The 26,953-nt window shown below is 34.8% G+C and overlaps 1 protein-coding gene across 4 annotated transcripts in view; it reads left to right on the top strand.

Annotated features, from left to right (window-relative positions):
- Window positions 1-26,953, top strand: part of LOC128888581 (slit homolog 3 protein) — a 362,389-nt gene that overhangs the window by 122,329 nt on the left and 213,107 nt on the right. For 2 of the 4 annotated variants that reach the window (XM_054145575.1, XM_054145580.1), the window contains one exon: window positions 21,570-21,641. The exons of the other annotated variants lie outside the window; for them this stretch is intronic. The gene's annotated coding sequence lies outside the window, so the exon portion shown is untranslated. The remainder of the gene's footprint in view (window positions 1-21,569; window positions 21,642-26,953) is intronic. 4 annotated transcript variants of the gene reach the window in all.

The following is a 26,953-nucleotide window of genomic DNA, read 5'->3' as shown; positions in this document are numbered from 1 at the left end:
AAAGCAGAAAACTACAAACGAAATTGAAACCTCCAAAAAGAGGAGTGGAATAGAACAATCGCAACGGGGAAATAAAATTCAAATTTCCTTTGTTCAATTCTGCAAATTCTCGTCGCTTTCTACAGATAGTTTCCAACAGGTTGGGGAACGCGAATCGATGAGAAATTCTGTAAGCTAACCCGTACATGATATTTCGTAAAACCTTCCTGAAGTGTACGTATTTACGTGGCAATTAACGTGCACCGTGCGTGTAATGTCGGGCGTCCTATGTGTTGGACGTGACGATGTACTTGGTAACGATGCAGCGTGCATAAACGTGAATATCCGTCCCTTTCACGGTAATACTTTCCATCGAAAATTTCGTAGCTGTCTATAGCTTAATGAAACGATAACGGGCGTAACGAAGTTATGCGAGGCTGATGCATCGAATCGAATTTCTTTGGGAGATCAGGCAGAAAAATATGTACACTCTTGCTTGTACATGGACACTCGATAAATACCCAGATAACAACGAATTAAAATAATAAAATGAGTTACAATAATCAATAATAATAAATGAATTTCAACAATTAAATTTTCAATAATTAAATACATGGATTTAATATGTGTTACAGTAATATGTAATTACAGTCTGTTTCGTAAGAGCGTTGGAGCTATAACTAAAAAACAAGTAAATATTTTGTAAAAATTCAAAAAGAGCATTCAAGTTAACTTATTATACTAACTCGCAAATATCTCGTATCGTGTGAAATCTCTTTTATTTTCTAGTATAGCCTCACAGTGTTTTTGCATACTTTTAACGAGGTTTTTAACGTATTTTATTGGTAATGATCCATAGCATTCTTATTCGGTGGCATAATTGTTTCAGGGTGTACACTTATTTTCCCTCAAGCCTTATCTTAAGAATTGCTCATACATTTTCGATGGGGTTCGCGTCCGGTGACTGTGAGGGCCAGTTTAAAACATTAATACCGTTTTCTCTTTTCCACTGGGTGCAAAGACGGTTCCGGTGTCTCGGATCATTATCCTCTTGTAATATCCACGATGTATTATTTTCACCAAACCACACTCTGAAATTTCATAAATTTTTAGCATCCTTTGAGGATTCAGATTCTTAGTGAAGAGAAACAAATTTCCAAAATCAAGAGAGCAAAAGCATCCTCAAACATGGACCTTAACTGGATGTTTAACAATTTGTTGTAGCATTTTTCTCTGCTTTATACCGATTTACCCACTTTCTAACAAACTCTGTGGATTTCCTTATGTAACGAGCCGCTGCGGAAAAGTTTAACTTTGGCCAGTTCGGATGCGTACAAAGAAATACAGTTTCGTATGGTCTAGCGTACGCTGCACTCATTTTCAAACATTCGTTAGCTCGGGCTAACGAAGTGATACTGCTTAACACTTTATCTACCGAGCGTTTTAAACACAGTCTTTAATTCAAAAAAGAATTTTCTGTAGCAGCTTATGCCAATACAAACTGACAATAATTCCTCGATATTGTTACTAGATACATTGAAAGCCAAGTCTGTTTCTAAACACTGAACATTGTAAGTAGACAACGATCAACACAGTAAATAAATTCGAATAGCTAAATACTGCAATTAAAAAGCCTATAAATAGGCTCCCGGTAAATAAAGTGTTAAGTATGGGACGCAAGTCGAGTAACGCGATATTCTTTATAAACATATTAAGTAGATCGTATCACGGGAAAATTGAGTAATTAAATGTGACATTTAGCGATAAAAAAGGATCGCCACTCTTCAAAGAGAAAAATGTAGGCGAAGATGGAGTTTAAAGAATTTCAGACGTATATACGTTGAAAGACGTTCAAGAACTATTCTATTCTGGAGTAGGAGGCGGTATTTATACATGTGTTTTCTTATGACTGCGTAATCTTTCGGAGTTTTAACATTGCTGCGTTAATTGGGGTTACATGTTCGGAATATAATATATTCCCATCAGGAATCACTTAGCTGAATGGGGGTGACATGCTCAAAAGTCTTCAGCGTCTGATTAGAGACCACCGAGATAACTAGAGTTATGTTTTCCGTGGCTCTTTGAGTGTCTACGGAGTAGCTAAGACTGCTGAGCGTGGGATCATCACAATCGGGTAAATGTTATCGCTCTTCAAGCTCTGTCATTCGAGAAATCGCTCCAACGCTCTTACAAAACAGACTGTATAACATATATGAACTATGAGAGTACAGTGTTTGAATACAATTATATAGAAATTTAAGGAATTTAATTTAATTAATTTATGGTTTCTCGACACATTAAGGACTGTTAAGAAATCTGTAAGACGTACGCTCAGGAACGCAGGTTTTTGGGCAAACTTGTATGTCACTGAAATCATCATTATTTATGAAGCACTTTTTGTGAAACTTTCAGAAATTGTAAAATAGGATGCATTTTAGATATTTTTGAAAAGAACTGTTTTTTAATAATTATCATAAAATTTTATTTAGACAGAAATTTATAGGTCATGTATCTAGTCAGACAAAGCGATAGCCACTGTACGCAGTCAGGCAAGGAAAACAGTTCCTGTAGCGTGTAATGTTCATGTAGTATATTAATAGTAGAATGGTATTAGTATCGAATGTAAATAAAACGTTTAGAATTTTACCAAAAAGTTAAACCAGAAAGAGTAGTTTTAAATTTTAACGGATATCGTATATAATAATTTGGTAATAAATTTAAAGTTTGAAAAATTGGACTGCTCTCAAGAGACTATATTATGTGGAAAAACAGATTAATAGAGAATGAACTACAGAGTCAACAAGTCCATCTTTCGCAGTATAAATTCTTGTATCACAGGAGGCAAAATTCTTATCCTTATAAAAATGCCAAATAACGACTATAAGATATGCAAGTATAACTAATAGAACAAAAATTAGAATTAGAGCAGTGGAATGACCTGTTTTCTCTCAGAAAAAATAAAAATTTGATCAATCACTCGAATAAACACCGCAATAAAATGGCTACAGTGTTACTCATTGTTCAGCCGCGAACGTCATTATTCGTCTCGACTGATTAAGATACGAATATATCATCATCGTTCGCTCGATCCCCAAACATTCCACAATGTTTCGAGGAGACATTACACTCCTCGTATCTAGCTAACACGCCTATCAAACATTATACACGGCCTCCACAACATAAACCTAGGCGAGCTGAGATCAGTTTCGTCGGCCAAAGTTGCTCTATTAATGGAGCCAAAAGATTCACACTTCGGTGGTCGGAATCAGGAGTCCAGAACTCCACGACAGGCCGTGCTCGCATACGTATAATACACATTCAAACCTGCGTGCAATCCATATAACGATTTTTCGAAGCAGCTGATCCGTCGCTGTTTTGCTTGTGATGGATTCTCGACAGCTCAAGACAGCTGAGCGGATCGAGCGGGCGATGAATTCACAGACGACTCCAAACCGACACCAGTGAGAAGCTGGGCCCACCTATATGAAAAACTCAAAATTTTCTTTTTGCATACGTTTGCTCATCGTTTGCTCACGTTTGCTCAGGTGAAACTTTCGTTTGCCCCTCTTTAGTTCAATATCAATATTTATAGGTGGGGCCAGCTTCACACGGATCAAACCGACTCACGATGGAGGAGTGGCGCCTAGCAACGCGAAAACAGGAACAACGATCTCTTCGCAAAATACCATATATAGTAATGGCCATATTGAAATTAAACATTAGAATCGAGATTCTAGAAGATTCTAGAAGCTTTTATCGACAAGAGTGGGGAAATCGTTGCCTTCCGAATGAATTTCAATTCCAACAGCACTTGTTCGAGATCACTCGAAGCGATCAGACGTGAAATTATCAAATCGTACACATCCTCCGTTTCTTCATTTTTTGTGAAATATTTGTATAGTTCAAGGGGTTTTTTTTATGCCGCGAGGCTTTTTCCCCTCGAGCCAATAAACATCTAACATCATTCAGCCTAATTGGTCGTAATTATTTTTCCTTCCTAATTTTGAAATACGGGACTTCTCCGTGTTGGAGAGGTTTCGACAGTACACTCATCGTCTATGATTCGATTAAATAAAATTGTTGCTCACCTGTGGTCAGTGGTAGTTCCGTTAAAAGCGCCATGTCCAGATATCGTGGTACTTTTATACCTTTTTCCGCGTAGTTAGGTGACCACTGCGTGCTGGAGCCCGAGTTCCAAGCAGTAACGTTAACTTTTCTAGTTCTGGTCACTAGTTTAACGAGCACACTTCCCCCCTTCGGGAGTACGTGAGAGCATTTTCGTTACCGCCCGCGCTCAAAGGAGACTTGGCCTTATCCCCGACGTAATTCAACGGGGGGACTTGCGTGAAATTGTGACCGCATAGAACGAGATAATTCTCAAAAATACGCGAACCGCCTGCTTTGCCTGAGAAGCACCCTCGAAACGAGTGGGGTCTTACGTTCGCTAGCGCGAGCAACGAATTATTCCTGCCAAAGCTTGGCACTCCATTCGTCAGGAACACTCCGCGCTCAAAACAAGCTCGAGAATTTAATCCGTTTGGTGCACGGAATGATTTTTTGAGAAATGGAACCCACGAACGTGCTGTCACTTTCATTATTGTAGGTGTAGTCATAGTTGTGTGAAAAATTGAGTAGCTGATTGATGCAAAATAAATATTACGTGTATCTTTCATGTATTTTGTTCATTAAGATTTATGCTAGGCTTGATTAAGAATTGTTTGAATGAATTGGAATACAGAGTGCTTAAAGTGACTAAATAACATTAGAGAAATTGTATATCTCCTAAATGAATATAAAAAAATTCTTTAAAATAAATCCTAAAGAAAAGAAGATAAATGGTTCGAAAAAGGAATCTTTGAAAAAATGTTTTAAGCTGAGGTTGTACATCTTGATGAGATATGAAATTGTTGTCAAATATATTTTTTCGAGAAATAAATCCTTCTCGAGGATTTTTAATCCATTTTTCTTCCTTTCTGTAGTAATTTTTTCTCATAAATTATAGAAATTGCTTCTATACGTTATTTAACGAAATATGCTTCATTATGACCGAAGAAGCGAAAAATAATTTTCATACGCAATTTTAGTTCTTAACCAAAATCGGCTGGACACCCACCTCCCTTGGGAATTCTTAAGAAACTCTTTCTTTAATTTTTACAAAATTGGGTTTCACTTTGGAGAAAAAGTTTCTATGTTTTTCGTAGGACTCTATGAGATCTACAACGAAAGAAAGTTTAAATCCAAAATATTCATTATCATGAGAGTTACCAATTTTTAAAGATTAGGCAACTTTTTACATGTTTTTCCACCAAAAAGATTTAAAAAATAGACTCTCCCAATAGTTATATACTTTTTTATAATTTTTCATCTCACTAATTCTCGTTTTGATAACTGAAATTCGTTTACCCATTTAAGAGTTATAATTTTTTCAGAATTTTGACCGAAATCTGCTACACAGTACCGAATACGCATCTATATTGCACATTTATGATGCAGGAGATATTATTAAAAATAACATTGTTTTAATTTCTCACTATAGAACTATAGAATGTTAAAATTCTTGCAATAAAATTTTTGCAATATTTCTTATGATTTCAGGGATATTAGCAAACATATAAATAGTCAGTCTCATAAGTATTCATATCCTCTATATCTATAAAAGAAGTTTGTCTAAATTAAATGATAGATTTGATGTTTCCAATTTAATGTTTCATTATAAATAAATACATAAATAAACTTTATATATGTATATATTTATAATGAAACATCCATTTTGAAACATCAAATCTATTATTTAATTTAGATATACTTCTTCAATAGACATAGAAGGTACGAATTCTTATAAAACTGACTGTAAATAACCAGAATTAGTTAACAGGGGTTTCGCTCCCCTTAAAACCGTATTTAAGTAAAAATGGAAAAGGTCAAGAATATCGTTTCTGCAAAAATTCAAATATTTCGGCGTGAATCAATCGTCGAACTTCCCTTGTAAAACAGGATACAAGTAGAATACTTCCCATGTAAGAGATGAACGTCTGTAGCGTAGAGGGTGGGTTGACCAAAGAACGGATTCAGAGGAACGGATTCTGGTCAGCCACAAGGGCGTTCCAGGGGGTTAATTCGTAACAATCCGATTACGTTGCAGCAAAGGAGGTCGAGCTCGGCTTGGACGGATGAAGGACGTTGCAAAAGGGGTGACCTGGGCTACGAACACACCTGTAGCACGGAAACCTTTCGCCCACGTACACTGGTCTCCGGACGAGACTGTCCCGCGACCCACCTATACCCTTACGAGGGAAAAACGTGCCCCCTGAAACGGCCGTCGAATTCGACGGAGTCAGCGTCACGATGTCGCTACAGAAGTTGCATTTGGACGTGTTACGATTGGGTTACCAACACGTTCGAATCGACGTCGAATTAACTCGATTCCTAGACCGAACGCAAGTGCTCACTCGTGACGAGGATCTTTGATCGCGCGTCTGTATTCATGGACTATTAGGTGGATTAGGTGTATTAGGTGTACTTTGGAGGGCGGGATTGCAAATATGGTAATCTTAAGTTTGAGATGTAGCGAAGGCTTTATGTCAATTTACCTGCATCTTTATTCGGAACAATTTCGTTCAACTTTGGGTAGCATTAGGTCATCCCACAAGTTTATGCCATTTATTGTTACGCTATAGCAGACCTGGACACTTTTGATACGATATTATTTGAAATATTATGTTAGGAAATCATAATCGGCGCGTTTTTGGCCATCTTGACGATAGATCGAAGCAGAGATGGGTAAAATCCTAACCTAGACTTCGAATAAATCTGAAGTTTGCTGAAGTGTTTGTCCCGTTTCCTGTTTTGGAAAATATTCAAAAGAGAAAACGAGATAAACATGTCGGCAACTTTCAGAAGCCTAGGGGTTTGCCCATCTGTGGATCGAAGATGCCGTTGCGCCTTTGTTTTTACGTCGGCACGATGCAACGTGTCACGCGTTCTATCAGCGGATTGGTTCTGTAATTCAAGCGAGCTCACTCACTTCTTGCATTTTCATCGTACGTGAGTTTTTTCGCGCGATTCTGTAACGTCGAAGTGAAAATACGGAATCACTAGATTAGAAATGTGAAGAACGATGTTTTATCAGGAATTGTACTGTACCATACTATGTATAAGGTTATTTTTTTAGGAAGTACAGTAAGACCACGCTTAACGCAGGGGATACGTTCCAATAATTTTCAGCGCTAAACGAAACAGCGTTAAACGAGGTCATCTTAAAACATAAATAATGAGGATAAGTGGAACAGAACAAAGAATAAGAAAATTGATCAGTTTTTTTTTTGGTTTTATTTTGTAACATTAATTGTTAAATAGTTTTTTAGTATATCAATTATAGACTTATTTATTGCTAATACCCATTTTTATTCATAAAACATTCATGGAAGTAAAAAAAAGTTCGAGTAAAGATATCATGTTTGTGACGAGGAAGATTCTTCTTCATTTGATATTTTTTGTTATTATTCATTGTGACGAAGTCATCGAAAGTTGTTTGTCTAGGCCTGTTTCGTTCAGCAAGCAGTTGTCGATACCAAGACATCGCATCAATGACACTTCGTCTTGCCTTTGAACTTCTATTAAAATTTAAATCATTTTGTATGAACAAACAAAAGCTATCAAATACTACCGCGTAATACTGAAGCAGCGTTAAGCAGAGTCTTACTATAAAAGAATTAACAAGTATAATCCAGTCTATCGCTCCGCAATATGTAGAATAAAAATAAAGTATACATACAAGTGTATCTTTTATACAAAAATACATTTTTTTTTCTTGCAATAATGTCTATTAATATTTATTTTACAATTTATGAAGTAGATCTATTGCTTTTCACTCCTGAATATTCTTCGCGTAACTCTCCAACCTGATTGTGTGGTTTGAAAGCATCATCCTCTTCATCGTCAAGTAATAAATTAGCAACCGTATAAATTGCCATTTGTATTACTTAGTTTTTTATGTACTTTCGAAAAAGTATATAAAGAATCCTTTCGGAAATTTATATGAAACAACCTAAAACGCTTTATTTCTAATTTCACCATTCGACAAGAAATTTCTTGACGAATGAGACGTCACGTGAAATGGCTCGCATTTTCACTGTGGTGAAAGTTACAGAATCAAGAAATGTGAGTTGGCTCGCATTTTTACCACGATAAAAGTTACAGAATCGACCACCAGTTCGATCACTGCGCTGCGACTATTTACATTCGAACATATTATTTATTATTTTATTTCATAATAAAATCAATGTCAGTATAAGTCGTAATTATTTTCATGTGACCACATTCGAAACAACATTGTCTGAAACATTATGTCAAGTAAAATATTACTTCATTTTATAATTAATATACATATAACTAACCAGAGTTCTCTGATTCTTTTTCATTATTTCGTTCGTTACACTCCGTTCATCTGCACAAATGTTTATTTTCGTGAGACCGAATAGGTGAGAAACACGATGAAAAATGTGATTCCAGTCCTCCGAATATGAGCAGATTGTACGAAACAGTTATGGTTCCATCGAGAATGTTCAAAGGGTGGATTATTGTTTTCTGGGTCACGGCTAATTGGATAACAAGCGTAATTACCGCACCACGCGTCCAGCCACGGATTTCCTGATATCGTTATCCAAACGGCGTAAAACGATCTTGTGTAAATTGTGGCGGAATAATTTAAACAATCGCGGCCTGTAAATCATCCACGCGGTATTACCGAATGTACTCCTCCGAATTGCATTCCCCAAAGAAAATCTTTGTCTGGAAAATTACGACGGCTCCATTCTCCTCGGTTCCTGGATAAATTTTATTTCAGTAACGGTATTCATCACTCGCGGTGAATGGGCGCTGTAAATTCAAGAATTCGAAATTTTTGTTCACAGCCAGCGGGAAGTTTTTACATTGTCCAACCGCTGGTGACTTATTATTGCGACAGCGTAGCGTTATTTATCCTGCAACTATGACAAAATGTCATCTACTTCACCGTGACGGTTGTTTGTTTCGTTCGTATAATATCGCGTCGGTGAATGGTGTACGTACAAGATCTTTTAACCAATTAAGGGGAAGCCACATTGGACGCGTAAAAGTCATAGGTGTGTACAACAATTTTTTTTCGAAAACAATTGATGATATAAAAAAAAATGACGAGCTAGTGTTACGTAGGGAGATAACATGTAAAGTATATTAAGACAGTTGTATTAACGTTTTAAGTAAGCTATTAGTAGTACTTTTATAAGAAAAGTACTATGCAGTGATGAGAAGTTGTCCAGCAGGTCTGATTGGTAGCACTATAATCTCTCTCAAGGGGAAACTCAGGTGACTCACTCTGGGATTTCGATGCTAAATTTTTTGGTTATTCTGGAAGTGAAAAAAAAACATATATGTTTCGGCGTTCGATTGAATAGGCCTTAATTGCGGAGTAATTGTGAAAATAGAAATTTTTGTTGTAATTAAAAAATTCACATTTACATTCCGATGTTTGTTTATTCTTCTTACCCTACTACTAATTATTTTTAAAACTAGAAATTTAAAATACTGTTAATATTGTTTTCAATGAAATTTTAAATTTAAACGATTAAAAATTCAAATACGTTACCTTTATATGTTACCCATTCTAAATAACTTATATTATTATTTCTAATATTACTACTTCAATTAAAAGTTCCTTACAATTAAATTTACATTAATTTTTATAATGTGACGATATAATTTCTACTTCGACAATTTATATACATACTATATCAGTATCATCAAAATAAAAGAAAAATAAATTTCAATTTTCACAAACTTATTACTCCGAAACTAAGCGTATTCAATCAAACGCCAGGATACGTATCTCTTTTTTTCACCTCCAGAATAACCAACAAAATTGGCATCGAAATCCCAGGGTAAGTCACCTGAGCTTCCCCTTGATTATACTACAGAATTCCACAGTGTAGTATATATAGATTATATTATAGAATCCTATAATATAATCAATATTCTACTATGACCAATCGGACCTGCTAGACAACTTCTCAAAGAAATTTTAATTTAATAGAATACCTATTTCTTACAGTTTATTATATTCTATTGTATTCCATTGTGTCTATTATCACAACAACATTTTTTGTTGTTGAATATTATATATGATTTTTACACATTTAAAATACCTTTCCTCTTAATGGTTGAAAATTAGTATTATTGCTTTGTGTGCATTTAATACAACGTCGAACGGTGGCAAATAATTTCTGAAATAATTTTGATGGGAGCACGAGTAATAATTGTCCCACGTAACGAGAATGTATATTAATTTTCTCATTTTACGGTATTGACTTTGTAAATAATTTCGGACCTATCAATTCAATTTTCATGATTTATATTTCATAATTCTGTCAGATTTCGCGTAATTAATGTTTATCGATTTATCGACTATAATTACCCGTCCTATTGCGTGGATTTGTGTAAGTTTAAGCCTCCTTGGGGAATAATTACTTGTATATATTGGATATAAGTTAATATAATTTCGTGGTGTTGCTGTGAACTTATAAAAAAAAAGGTTAAAACGTTTATCGAGTGTGAAATGTGATTATTTATATTGTAATATTTATTAAACTTAATATACATAGATTTCTGATTATTTTGCAAGGCTACCTTAGGAAAATATATAAATATGGGTGATCCATTTTCTTGCACACTATTTCTATTTTTTTTTTTTTAGAAATTTCGACATTTGAATTTGAGTCGTCTCCAGATCCTCAATTATTAAAATTAAAAATTCTTGTCCCTTCGTTTTCGTATCATCCTGAAATTATTATTTAAATTTATGGAAAGTTTTCTTTACTACTAAGCACTATTCCTGGTTTATTAACGTGGTTTCCACTAGTTTTACTTTTTTATTTATATTCATGTTCCATATTAATAATAGTAGATCTGACAATGGCTATAAACATTATTAAGTTATCAAATGTTTGCAATATAGACTAATTTCTTTTGCCTTCATTTCTGCATACATACATTGTACTTCCACTGATTGAATTATCATAACTAATATGGCATAATTAAGTTTCATGCAATAACAATAGTTATGGGCAATGTATAGTTGCAAATGAGATCATCAGGAATACATGTGCAACTAAATGTGAAAGGATTCATCGCGTTTGGTAAATTCCTTGTCGAGCTACACCAGAGAATAGAAATTTTGCAGTTACAATTATTGTAAACATTAAGAAATTAAGAATGTTTCGAAATGAGAGAATCATTAAATCATCTGGTATTATATGTCGAAGATTCAGATAACAGTAGTTATAAACAATAAAAAGATTCATAAATTTTGGCAAAGGTTATCATACAGCGAAAACCTGTGCGCAGCAAAATGTCAGAGGCTTCATCGATTTCATCTATTTCCGGACGAACATACGTGAAATAGTGTTTTTTTGCGATAAAAAAGTGATATAGTGATAAAAAATAAACCAAGGTCAAATGTTTTTTTATTGGACCAAGTAGCAGTGATGGTCTACCAGATGGAAGAAGTTTCAATCCGATTGGTCCACCCGTTTCGGAGTAAGAAGCAGTACAAAATTTTTCGGCTTTTTGCACAAAAACAGGTAAAAAATGAAAAATTCCAAAATGTCATGATAACAAGACCACCTGGGAGACATATTTTACTAGATGTAAGAGGTTTCATTCCAATTGGTCAAGCCATCTCGACGTAATCGGTGAGCAAACATAAAAAGAAAATTAAAAAAGTACATGTCGAATTGAGTAACCTCCTCCTCTTCGACGTCAGTTGAGAACCGGACGATGATATTTCATAAATACTGCACTAATTCAATGCATCATTCGTACAAAGGCATTCCGGGAACTCATCGTAAAATGATTAAATCCAAAATACCTTTTTTGACATATTATTCGGTTCAATGACTTCAAAACTGATTGTAAAAATACCCGAATTAAATTCGGCGAATTTATTTATTGTATTATCCACCGCTACCATTCTTTCAGCCGTTAGTTAATTTAATTATTTCTGAAGAAAGGCAACTACTCGAGTCTGAAATGTACATAGATTAAATACATTGAGGAATACCATTTCATTTTAAGAATGTAGCAAAAACGAAACCATTTGATAAAAGTTAATCAATCGGCTGCATTTGTTAAAAGATCGAATTATAACGTAATTATGTTAATTTAATAAGGGATATAACATTAATCAACGATTATGGGATTGGAGAGTTTCATAATACGGAATCGTAGCAACGGGTAACGTATTTACAGCAAATTAATTGAATCGATGTGGAAGTAGTTCGGTGCTACTGGTGGAATTTAGATTTCAATGTAAACGTTATAAAAACGAATTCTGTCATAAAATCTCTATATCGATTCAATTGTTTGATAGCGACAAATATGAAAATAAAATAAAAGTAAAAATCAGATCAGAGTTACTGCAATATCTTGATAGAAATATTAAAGCAAATTCGCAGTTTAAGCTATTAAACTGCAAATTATTATACATATACTACAACCATTAATTGTTACATGAAATTAAAATTAAAATTAAAACTTATATTGATATAACTAAAATTACAATATAAAATATTCTGGACTGGACCAAAAATCAGTTCTGAGAAAACATGGTAATAAAAATAAATGATATCATTAGATGTTTATCCATTTACGATAAATGAAAGTATGAGAAAATTGATGACAATGTGTACAAATCCAGAAATATATAAAATATCCAATAATAATGTACACGTTAGGCCGGGGCCACACTATGCGTTTTCGTCGCTGCGGCGAAAGCGGACACGATTTAACCGGAAGGCTACTACATGATACATTGCTGCGATTTTAACGCAGTCAATCTTGCCTAAAGTGTCAATACGTCAACATAAACGCGAAGAAATTTTTGAAAATTGCTTGTTATAGAAGCAGAAGGATTGTTACGTGAATCGATAGTTCGTAATTATTGGGTTCATCCATTTTTTCGGAGCGAGAATCTAATAATCGATTTAAACAGTTTTTTGCTAACATCTGCAATTGTGAGAACACGGTTACCGAATGTCAATAAATGAATTCGATGAATTATTATGAACTTTGAAACCATATATTTTAAAGCAGAACACACAGTTCAGAAGAATGATGCGCCAAAATCGTGTATTGTGAACAGAGAATTCTTGTGCCTTGACACGTCTTCGGCGCGGTGTGGCGGTCCGGTGTGTTCAACGTGCTGCAGTCTGCTGCGGTAGCGTTCGACGGATGCGGCAGCGCCGCACTAGTGTAGCAACTCTCATTTGAATCTATGCAACGTCACAAACAATGGATGACCGCATTCGTCATAACCGGATAGCCGTCATAGCCGTGTGGCCCCGGCCTTATGCCCTTCGTTGATTTTCAATTAGGTTCCAATTTTTTTTCTGTATACACAAAAACATGAATTTGCATAAACATCCATAATATAGTTATCATTGTTAGATGTCAGGGAAAGGAAGCAGGCGTGAGATAGGACTCAAACAAATTGCACATAAGATTAACGTACAGTAGGTGTAGAAAGTATTCGTACACCGATAAATTCCCCAAAAAACTGTGCAAAATTGTAATTTATTAATTTATTTTTTATAAACAATGACATTCTACATATTCTCGAAAATCTCTAGAATAGATAGATCACAAAAAAATAGCTATTTATGTAAGTTGCGAAATTAACAAGAAAAAGAGAATTAATCGATAGAAATGTTGAAGCAATAAGTATTCGCACAACTGTTAATTTTTAAAACTTGATTAAAAAAAAAGAAATTTACATTAATTTATAAGTATATAATACTTCCTTTGAGGGATTTCCTTTTGATTTTATAATTATTGCAACTCTTCTAAGCGTTATATTAACTAAATTATTAGTTATTCGAAGTGAGATCTTCTTTAATTCCTCTATTAGAGCTATTTTTAAAAGTACTTTCCTGGAAATTTGATGTTTTTTCATTCGTACGGAGCAATAAACTAATGTGTTTACGTTAAAAACTCTACTGTAAATGGTTCGTCATAGGAATCATACAAATACTGATTGCTTCTATACTTTTACCCACTTTTCGCATTTTTTTTTTGTTACTTTCACAAATTATATTAACTAGCAAATGTTGTTTGGACTATATATATCTTAGAGATTTCCAAGAATATGTAAAATATCATTGATTATGAAAAAAGAAGTTAAGAAATTACAATTTCACACAAAAGTTTTTTAGGAAATTGGTCGCTGTACGGATACATTCTACACTCGCTGTATATTATTATTTAGACTAAAGTATTTAGCATACGACATATAAACACATAAAACGTAAAGAATACATAAAAATCGAAACTCCGTCGACGCGACTGGTCTCGAGGCGAGTTCGACGAATAGTGATGCGAGTCATCATCGCATCGGCTACGCCCAACGCATTTCGCCGTAGTTCAAACAGTTGGGACCTGTTTGATGGTCAGCGGCCTCTTACATCATAATAAACTACCCTTGAAGTCATAGACAGATCATGGAAAATTTAAATTTATCAACAAAAGTCACTTTTTCCTTCTGAAAAAATGCAAACTAAACTTAGAAACAATTCATACTACGGCAACTAAATGTCTAGTTTGTGTATACAAAATATATTTGCAGTTTGTAATCATTGTAGTTACATCTGTAGATATAGTAATTTAGGTTTGCATGTAATTTACTGCTTTGGTTTACATTGCTTCCAATTTGTGCTTGTAACTCTCTGTTTCTTCGTTGTATAATGAAATGGAATGCACTAATAAAATAACTATGCAAATACAAATCAAGAGAACCAGGAAACTATCGTCGTCTATGCAGCAATCTAACTAATTAAACTGAATTTATAGTGTACGAAATCATCTAGGTATGCTTGTATTGACAGGTGGTATTTCCACACAAGCAAGCTCCTAGACTAACCGTATAAATCAATTTTCAATATTATCAAGCGAAACCTGATTTCGTAGTGGAACGTAATGAACCTTGGAATAACATATGACAGACTGTAAATAAACTTAATTTTGTTTTAGAGGGAACTATTAAGCTAATGCAAATAAAACATCGTTCACAAAAGATTTCCAAAAGGAAGTTCAGGATTTTGTTTGTTAATAACAACTCAGTTACGGAGGGCACTTGAGCGCTATCATTTTTCACGTTTAATTATACAAACATCGATCTAAAAATTGGATATAATTAATATTATTCATACTTTACTTAGGGGATACTCTTTTCTTTTGACCAGGTTCGAGGCAATCTTCGTGATATTTTTACAGACAAAGACCTTGACATAAATATATGGAATTTGGTACGTTTATATATACAATATAAACTGTTATAACATTCACAAATTGAGAAGTTGTTTGATATAATTTCATAGAAATATTTTAAAGACCTTAAGCAACAAGAATATCCACCAAAAAGAAACCGTATTTTTTAACGACACTATCTTTTTCCGTTTACGTTAACGTTTACGTTAACAACACTCTTTTAACGACACTATCTTTTACGTTTAAATTGCATAAAAATCGGTGTAAAAATTTGTGTAAATATCAGGTATATTCCATACCATTTGTGTTTGATTAAAAAGTAAAATCCTGCAGGACCTCTTGGAGAATCTTTCATTTCCATAATATTCCAAGACCAGGAAATTGATTAATGTCTGTGCCTGAAGTTAAACGGAAGGCAACCGATCCGCCTGCTCCTTGTGGGAATCGGACGAAGTTATCAAAGTTATTAAACAAATGAAAACTTTTGGTAGCGTTCGCTCTTATGGCTCGCCTTTAGAATATCGAGCGCAAACGGAAAGAGCTGCGCGCCTGCATTTCACAGGAGATTAATGCTAGCTTTATTGCTTCGATTACAGCGATAATCCGACTTACGAAAATCCCGCGGCTTAATTACCAGCAATTCTAAACCACGGGCCAACGCACCGCGAACGAACCTAACGCAATACGGAATTGCAATTAACGTTGGAATCGTTGGCGGGTCATTCCACGCCAAATAAATCACTTTTTTTGATCGATGCCTCGGATTTTGTTCTAAATTAAATATATTGTAGTATGCGTGAAATTAGAGCCTCCACATAAATGTAAGGAAAATATATTTTCCAAAACTTGAATTTTGCCGCGCTCTGGGGTGCGCGACTGAACGAGGTTAGAAATAGAAAGACACGTGTTTTAGTGAGGTGCAGTTAAGGAGAAATAAATTTCGTCAAAAGTAAGGAAAGGAGAGGAATTGTCGTTAGACAATATAAAAACTTTAATTGTCGTTTCTCTACTTTTCAGGTAGGTTGTAAATATTGTAAATAATATAAATATCAGGGTAATCTGATAATCTCATGATCTGATATATCTGATGATAATCTGATAATCTGATGATCTCAATGTAAAATCTCTACTTTTCAGAGTAACACAATTGTTTTTCCTTGTCAATTCCTAATAAAAAAAAGATCCTATATAAATTTAAATTAAAAATTTAAAACCTTAGATTCTCATAACGATTTCAAACTAATTAAAAAGACTATGTAAATCACCCCTACATTCACGTAAACTATATCATATCCCATTTTGTACAAAATTGGAGATATTTAAGAAAAAAAATGATCGATTTAGCATAGAAAAAATCTAAGAAAATATCATTGGCTAAGAGTGGATTATTAACATGTTTTTATGAGTATAAATTGTAGGATTTAGGCATTAAAAAAAATTAACAGATTTCACGCTCGTCGTAAGAATCAAGAGATTGAAAATCAAACATAGTGAAAAGCTTTCCTCCGTTAGCACCACCGTATTCCAGTATCTCATATTTATTTATTTGTCCCTGTCTGTATTCATGCTTCACTGTATGTCACGAACGTTACATTTCCCCGTTAGCACCCCCCGCATTTTCCAGTATCTTATATTTATCCATTTGTCCCTGTCTCTATCCATTTTTCATTGTATGTCACAAACGTTACATTTCCCCGTTAGCATCCACCTTGTTTCGAAAATAAAATTATTTTCAATCATAAAAAACGGAATTTTGTCGACTTCATTTATTAATAGGTGTAGAGTAATATCCGTTCGGTCAGCCGACTGTAATAGCGAACCGCACAGCCGTCTACATGATGCGGTACAAGGTGGCTGTCTTTAATATTTTATTACGACGCTAATCGAAAGAACGCCAGAATGAAACTTAGCTATTACGTAGAGAAAACTTCAAGGAATGCAATGATAATTTTATCGGATTTTTAAAAATGTGACCTCGAGGTGATATTTGCAAAATAAGAATTTAATTATAATTTTTAATATTGCGAAAATCAAATCTGTTCCAAATAAAAATATATTCAGAAAGAGCACTCCCTCCGGATTAAAATAAAAAAGAAAGCAGGTCAAAAAGATGAACAGTTCCAGAGAAAGAAATCGCAATATTTGAATGGTTGTATTTCTCAAACGGTTTCGAAACGAGCAAAATGATCACTTCAACACCGCCCACAAAATTGAAACCAAATCTTAGACATTTACCAAAAAAAGTGATCGATTTGGCGTGGAAGACTCTGACATGTTTTACTTCAAGGACATCGAACTACACCTTTAAAACACGTGTAAGTTCATATTTCACAAAACTGAAAACAAAGACCAGACTAGAAATCACGGGGTACTCCTTTTTTGTTAGTATTCTTGTTACTTAAGGTCTTTGAAACATTTTCATTAAATTACACCACAAATTTCAGAATCGATCAAGCTAAAACTGTTTATTTTGTATATACAGCGTGGGAGATTTAAAACAGGCCACCTGACTAATTCGTTTACTTTTAAAGGTAGAAAATAAAACAGTCAATCAAGACCACTTCAGTAATTTATTTATGATATTCTTCCGCTATCCTTATCCACATTACAAACAATATTCTGATTTTCTCCTATTCCTTTCTTTTTTTTCTACCGAATTTTCTTTCCCGTTTCCTGAATGCCCTTTTTAAGAGACGATGGTCGAGCGCGACCAGCATTCCAGTGCAGTCCTCACCATGAGTGGTATCGTTGTCTGTTATAAAGATTACCATAATAAAAATGTGAGGAACGGAATTCACGGAGCCACACAGTGTTTATTCTGTTTCTTACCTTTCGATCCCACAGAGCGTTTCAAGACGAATACAATGACCTGTAGCTGAAGGCCTTTCATGGTTACACAGGCTGATCGTAATAGAAAATATATTGCTTCAAGGCACTTTTCACATTATTTCGTATCTTCTCTGCTTTGGTACACCGCTCCTGTAATCGTTCAAGAGTGTCACTAAAGGTAAATAAACATTGAATTATGCACAGTACAAACCGTGCTTATTAATTAGTCTGAATTTATCTATCCGATGATCAAAGTACGTGTCTTCCGAAATATTATATACAATACATAAAAGTACATAATATATAATATACATATATTCGTAAGTATGTACATATAACTTGTTCATATACATGTGTATTGTGAGAAAGCAATCCATATATGTTCAGTTTGATTTGAGCGCCGCGATGTACGTCGTAGACTATTGTCTTTTGTTCCATACTCTACGCACGTCCTCGCGACGTTCGTTTAGGTTAGTCCGCATCACGAGCTGTTACCATTAACATGTGCTCTATCTTTATATATATGAATACATATATATATGTATTCATATTCTTGTTAATTAAATATACTTATCCAACTTACGTGGTGTTATAATCCTGTCATGTATAAAACAAGTTATATCTTAGTAATTCTGGAAAGAAAAAAGAAAAAGTAAAAGTCAGCAAATCTATATATACATCTATATATGTATGTATAAATAAACGTACTAAATTTACAAAATTTATATCATGTACTTCGTCTACAAAAAAATCATGAAAACTGCCACGAAACTGGTTGAAGAAAAGACCTTCCTACCTTCTTAAGGGATGAAGTTGTAATTGTATATAACACTTGACCTCGTGACCATGTGCTTTATATAAAACAAGTTACATTTTAATAAATCTAAAAAAAAAAAATGAAAAGAAGAAGCAAAAATTAAAAAAAAAAGCAAATCACGACTGGAATAAAAGTGCAATATGCACTGTTATTGCTAAATTCGATTACGGGAGGCTAATTAATGGAAATAATTGTTTTATCGCGACGATTACCCGGCGCCGGCCAGTCGCTGCAGCTGGTGAGAAAATTGTACTCCATTGGCTCGGGGTATTTAATTACCCTCTGCCATAACTACGCCGAGTAATGTAATCTCGCAAAATTATGTGGCAAATGTTGCAGCCGTGGGAATTTGGGTTATCGCGGACGTACTCGAAGGAATTAGCCGCAGCAATGCAATGAAAAGTTACGAAACCGACAGCGGCTTGTTAGTTTGTGAATCGTAATTGGCTCGATGAACTTCTATGGAGCCTGTTTAACAAACCGCAAGATAGAGATCAATAATTTGGAGGATTCTCGTTTAGTTGCAATAATTGTTAGGCGAAGAATTCGTCGACCATTATCGTTCACAAACGACTCGATTCTGTAGGCGATATCAAACACTTGACGAATTGAACAAATTGATCAATAACTGTAGATAGTAGACATCATGAAATCCTAACAATGGTGGAAGAAAAATATTATCAGCTTGAATTTTGCATAATAATAAAATTGTTAAGTCTAATTAAACTATGTATATATGCATATATTATGTACATTGTACAGTTACGTTACTGTCTGTGCAAAGATTATTGTACATATTATTTTAGATAAATAGTCTACTGGTACATAATATGTATATATATAAATAAAGACATGTTTCTCTACCATCTTACTCTCTCTGCCTAAAAATAACAATTTTCATTACAAAACAAAATATTTCACATTACACGAACAATTTAACTGTACAATCAAATGTACGAAGGAAGACACGTTTTTCTATTTCTTCAAGATAAAATAATAAATAGGATTTATTAATAAACACATTTACGAATAGAAACTATATGTAAGCATTGATAAACCTATTTGTTTAATATCACTCGATATTAAATTTCTAGGAGATGTAATTAACTTTATTATTTTAAAAAACAAAAGGAATAGAAATGCAGGATATTGTTTAAAAGTACAATACAAATGGAGATCGTTTTACTAAATTCTGTAAGCCTCTGGATTGCTGACTTTTGCTGTATTTTGTAACAATTCTAATTCCTAAAGAGACTACATATATGAAATATGGCTCCAATAAATCCAGAGATTAAAGTAAAGCCTCGGTATAATACCCTTTATACAGGAGCTATAATCCTCGAAGTATTACAATTCTGTAACAGTTGTTGCTCACGAATTACTATTATTTCTTTCACGTTGAACCTCAAAATAAAACGTTTCGAATTTTAGACAATAAAATTGGTTTGGAATATTCTTATCTTGCAGTTGTAAAGGTCTAAATATGATTATGAACATAAAATTAAAAATAAACAAATATTATTTTTGTATTAAAAAGAAATTTTTTTTAATTAATTTTTTATTTTAAAAAATTAAAAATTTTTTTTTATTTTTATACTAAAATGGCCTTATAAATCTCACAGGATATAACATTAATTCTAACCAATTTGTCCTATATTTGAATGTATTAATTCTCATTGTGTTTATGCATATACGTGCGCAATGTAGACGGAATCGAGGAACGACACTTAGGATATTGTACGAAATGGACATCAGATTTATTTTGAAATGGAACAAGTGGTACACATAAAACATTGAACGAAGCGCTATAGACGATAGTCGACATGTATTTCAAAGGCAGCGTAAACCGACATGCACGGTTCGAAAAATCTTGCTCGACTATTGGGCCACACCGACAGCCCAACAGCGTGTCGCCGATGGAAGCCCTCATGTCATTGGTCGATAGACATCGTACGATCGATTACTTCCAATGGCACGAGAACACGTAATTCGAAAGAATATGCGTTTTTGTGACTCTGCCGATGTGGCCCTGAGACCTAGAACGTTCTAACGATGGAACACGTATATGTGTCAACACATTAAAACAATCTATAGATTTATGAAATTAAAGAGAACACCAAATGATGCTTCAGCTTTTACCTACAACTCTCTACAATCTTTCACTTATTTATTTAATTTTTTCCCAGACCTCCTAGCTCTAATAATTCAATGAAAATTAAAAGTTATAATCACTAAAAGATAAATTGCGAAATTAATTCAGTGCGGAAACGACCACTGAGTAATTCACCAGTGAAATAATTAACCACATTTCGAACCGTATCGAACATTTCTTTCTTCTCGTTTTTCAACCACTGATTCTCCGGATTTGCGGCAATTAATGATTTACCATCAGCCCATCGGTGGTAACAAAGTCGTAACTCGTGTTCATATCGATACAGACAGACAAGAAGATAGAGAATTTGCGCAACCACGTCAAGAGACGCTAAATTATCAAGTATGGCGTCGTATATATTTATTCATGGATCGTCTCGTCAATCTGTCCTCGACATGGAATACTTTTCAGTTGGCTTTTCAACGTCGATGACATAAATCAAATTTATCCGCGTACTCAACACATACACACACATGCTCATCGTCCATTTTGTTTCAGGTACGTATTGCGCATCGGTGAATCCTTCACGAGAGTACTTTGTGTTAATTGGCTGTCTGCGTTTACGGTTCGGTAAGTAAACATTACTAGGAAGATGTACTTCTTGCACGAATCGAGATCAGAATTGCAACGTGGAACATCACCCAATTGAATCAAATGGAACATTGAACAAATATTAGTAATACTTAATATTAAATTAATTTCGATATACACCTAGTAACGCGTATGGAGAAAATTAATTAGAATGTACATCTAATACAGCAATAAATTTGTTGAATTTATACTTGATCTTGTTTTTGTAAAATCGTTTTATCCAAAGTATGCTCGTAAAACTACTGTGCAGAGATAAGAAGTTTGTCAGTGGGTCTTATTGGTAGTAGTATAATCTCCTAGATTATACTATAGAATTCTGCAGTACAGTGTATATTTTAATATAATATTATAATTAAAGAGATTGTGTAATAACCAATCAGATCTGGTAGCCAACTTCTCATCATTGTACTAGCACACGATGCATAAAATGATTTTCCAAATTAATTTTTCCTGTATTGGTACTTGAATACGCATAATCGAAACTGTAGAGTATATAAACTTTATATTCCTACTCATTTTCTCTTTAAAAATATATCTGATTCGCTACTCGGTAACTCCGCCTATGGCTCGCTGAAATTTCTGCTCGTACTTTATGATTGCTCATTGGAAAACCAAACTTTATCCCTATTCGACTCTTTTTTTTCTGTCTCCGTTACTTTTTCAGATGTTTAACCGGACCAGTTTTTTATCTACAACTTCGAGAGTAACTTTCATGAATATTAATCATCCACATCAATCGCTAAAAAAAGTATAAGTCTAATATTTTTTCAATGCTCTGTCTGTATATCGAGTTTTATCGAAATTTGGAGATTAAAAATGCACACGTAGTTTCTACTTTAAGAAAATAAATTATAGCAATCTGTCGATCATAAAATAAGAAGATTATAAAATAATTTTTAGTAAATACTATTTCAAACCTACTTAGACAGTATTTTTATGGAGAGAGTAGATACATTAGCAATAATCAGTATTGCCCCCTCCTACCCAAAAAAAGGCCCCCAAACCTACTCAGGCAGTATTTCTGTGTAGAGTATATAAACTAACTACATACACTCAGGGACACAGTTAAGCTGACACTTTGTCAATACGGTCGTAAATATGGGAGTTTTCAGTCGATTTTCGTGAATCTTCGTGAAGAGTAATTCTGAAGTGTCCTCTGGGTGTGTGCAAAGTTGCATTGGCAAGGGTTGATGATAAGGGGTTAATTCACCCCCGTAAAGAGGGTGGTACAGAAAAATGGCATTTCTGAAGAGACCAAGGGTGACTGAAGGGGTTGAAAAAATCAAAAAAATCTTTGGAGCGACTCTCCTTGATGTCCTCTACAGAGTGTAACCCCTGGAATCCCTCTCGGACAAACTTACCCCTCACAACCCTCACCTCCCTCAAAATCCACAATTTTTGGACAACAGTCCCGAATTTGGGCTCAATGCATTCCCGGAAATCCCCTGATTCAGGAAATGCGACCCAGGAAATACTCAATTTGTTTGCTTCTTCTTAAATATTATAGAGGAAATTATAAAAATTGAGTGTTCAATAAAAAAAAGTCATTTTGCATAAATAAATAACAAAAACTTTAATTTTGTAATTTCTTGTTAAACTTCAAAGAAGAAACAAAAGATAAATCCGTAAACTTTGAAAAAAAAACAAATAGTACAGGTTCCACCCCATATTCTATTGGATTCAGGTCTGGGTTAAGCACGTACAGATGCAAGATATCGGTAACGTATCGCTCCGTTTCTGAATGCCGGCTTCGTCCGGCCCACTTACTACTCTTTCAAATCTGCGCCGATTTGACAACGAAAACGTGATTCAAAAAATCTGATTTTTTGGGGACCTGTTAATAAAGCAATTGCGCGTCCGAATCCGCGAATGGGGTTGACGTGGAGTTACTCGTTCACCCCGCAGACGGGCTTAAACTTGGAGGTAGGTTTTCCAAAAAAACAACGTTTTCGTTTGTTAATACTATCCACGTGGGGTAATGAGATCAAAACAGTATTTGACCCGATACCTCAGACCGTGGGACATGCGCGGCACGCGACGCGGCAACCCCCATGGCTGCGAGTGGACCACCCCTAATTTTAGGCCGTTCCTGTTCAGCTCCAGGAGCAGCTTTTGAAACGGGGTCTTTTTTACATTAATCCTTAACGTGCCGAGAACAAACCTGGTGAATTTCATCACGCTCCGAGGTGTGGAAGTGCCCTTTCACGGAGGGGGTTGAAAAATGATGAGCTATTCCGCTCTTCCAAGGGGTGCCTATGAGGCGCATCGCGTGAGCATTGGCATTTCCTAGATCAGGGGATTTCAGGGAATGCATTTGTTAGATTATGGGCGGAAGCAAAAAATAAAATGAGAATATAGTTTTATATTAAATGATATTTTATTTATCACTTAGAGGTTCAGAGAGGTAGTAGCCTTCACCATCGAGGTTGTCTCTCAACTAACTGACACCCTAACCGTCGAACTCAAGTTTTCGGCACGGGTGTTTATATTAACAGGCTTATCGTCTCGCACTTCTAAGAACTAAAGAGCCGCGAGGACTTTAAAGAAGAAATGCCAGATTCATTTTTGTTATCAGACTAAATACAATATTTAGATTCAATTAATTCAACAGCATTGAGCCCAAATTCGGGACTGTTGTCCAAAAATTGTGGATTTTGGGGGGGGGGGGGCGTGGGGGGGGGGGGTTTGTCCGAGAGGGATTCCAGGGGGTGCACTCTGTAGAGGACATCAAGGAGAGTCGCTCCAAAGATTTTTTTGATTTTTTCAACCCCTTCAGTCACCCTTGGTCCCTTCAGAAATGCCATTTTTCTGCACCTTCTTCCTTACAGGGGTGAATTAACCCCTTCGCATCGACCCTTGCCAATGGAACTTTGCACACACCCAGCGGACACTTCAAAACTACTTCTCACGAAGTTTCACGAAAATCGGCTGAAAACTTCCATGTTTTCAAAAAGTGTCCTCTAAGTATTGTCCCTCAGTGTATGTATATCATGAGATCCTCGCATAACGCACTTGGCCCATGGGAACAGACCTTGAGTCTGGCGTGTCCATTGGTGTTTGATCGCTGAAAACAGTTTCGCTGATGTGTAGTCCGTGTTATTCGGAATCCACCTCTTGGAATTCGAATAGCCCATCCGGTCACGTTTCATAAAAGTACGCGTTTTGGCAGGGCCGAATGTAACAACATTTACAACCTTATATGCGTAGAGAAAACGTATGATATTTAATTTCTCAGCACGAGGAAAATTTCTCTAGACTAATCTGTTCCTCTGGGGTGCATTAACTTCCTAATGCATAATGTGATCAATTAGGAGATCAAATAAAAACAGTTCTCGTCAAGTTGTTAAAGTAGTTTCATGAGATTTCCGTATAATTTCTTTTTATGATGATATCTAGCAGCCAGCAAGTTCAGCCACTTAATATTCAGTTTGTGTATTAATTAATTCATAGACTTATATATAATCATGGAATAATATCTTGTTTGAAAGATAAAATAAAATTCATGCAGTCGAGGGTGGTTGGAAAATAACGAAGGCTTTGATTACTCTGAAATAGGGAATAGATGTTGTGGGAATATGATATTCATAGGCAAGATGAGCGTCTGATTAAATGTTCCATTGAACTTAATTAAATTGTGAATGTTCCAACACTATTGGATTCTCTACAATAATAAATTGAAGTAACTATAACACAAGTATAATAAATTCAAAGTTCGATAAATTATTACATTAGCATCACACAATTAATCAAATAATTTGGTTACTAATTGCATCTTGATGAAACATGACTACAGAGACATTGTGTGAGTGACATAAACGTCAAATATACATCGGAAAATACGTAACTAAATTATTGGAAAATGTGGGGGGAACTGTACTCGAGGAGAAAATTATGTTCGCTATCTCCAGACTTTGGAAACATCTAAAGTTTATATATGCTATTCCGTGCTTACAACTTTAAGAAAGATATTTAGCTACTCTGCTCCTTGAGTCTTCTCGTTGAACACTGATTCTATTCCAACTTGTGCTTCAAGACTATCATTTCAAATAGTTTCACTTTAAGGATTTTACAATATTATCTTTCGACCAAGACTCTTACAACAGCAAACAATTCATTTGACACAGCCGTATACTCAAGGTTATATTAATGACAACTTATATGTATATTTTGAAACGATTTTACAAAAGTTATTTGGTTCAAATAGCAACTTATATTGAGTAAATAATTTATCTACAATAAATGACCAGGTATAGTGGGATATTTAACGAGTTTATCTAAATAAATGCTATCTTATTATGGATATTAATATGTAAACATCTATTTTAAAAATTATTTCTTAACTCCACTATTTTACTAGCAAAAAAATTATTTACGCAATATAATTTGCTCCTTTGTACTAGTTAAACAATAATGTCATTATTATTATTATTATTTCTCTACTTTGAAAAAGGATGTCAACAATTATGTTTCACTATTGGATAAAATGTTCTCTGGACATGTACTAGAAGAATATATTTGCTTTGGTTGACACGTGCTATTATTTTCCCCTGCAAACAATATCTCATTCATCATAAAGCATTTGTCTACCTGGATCAATGGATTCAGCGACCCTAAAAAGGCTCCAGCCTTTCAAGCTTGTCTTTTTAGCCACCCTATTGTCTTCCTTCGTTGACATATTGGCCGACGCCCACGAAAAAAGGTGATCCAAAGAGCTATTCGATCAAACGTAACGAAACAAATCGAGCGCACACGAAAACTAAACTCGAAAGGTCAGTCTATTCCAGTTCGTCTCGTCTAACATCACTCACTTATGCAATTGTGTTCTTTATCGCAGTTAGGGGTCAATAGAATCGTTTACTTGCGAAACAACTTCAATGGCAATCTATTATTCTATCTATCAGTCTGTATACAGGGTGTTCAGGCTATTACTAGCCAGCGTTTTTTTCGTAAATGGTACATATGACAAAAAAATGAAAAAGGAAAAATTTTAACTGTTTTTTGTGTGCAATATAACCAGGTATACTACCGGACAAGCAAACCGGAACGATTTTTCAAATGCTCATAACTATGAGAGTTTTCAACCGATTTCGGTGAAACTTCGTGAGGAATAGTCTTCAAGTGTCTTCTGGGTGTGTGCAAAGTTGTATTGGAGGGGGTGGATGTGAAAGGGTTAATTCACCCCCCTAAAGGGGAGGGTGTAAAAAAACGTCTCTTTGAAACAGGCCAGGGATGACGGAAGGGGTGGAAAAATTCAAAAAAACCTTTGGGGCGACTCTCCTTGATGCCCTCTA

Source organism: Hylaeus anthracinus, unplaced genomic scaffold, assembly GCF_026225885.1.
Source record: "Hylaeus anthracinus isolate JK02 unplaced genomic scaffold, UHH_iyHylAnth1.0_haploid 11994, whole genome shotgun sequence".
In the NCBI taxonomy this organism is placed as follows: domain Eukaryota; kingdom Metazoa; phylum Arthropoda; class Insecta; order Hymenoptera; family Colletidae; genus Hylaeus; species Hylaeus anthracinus.
Note: the sequence above shows the minus strand (reverse complement) of the source record. Positions and strands in the feature narration are given on the sequence as shown.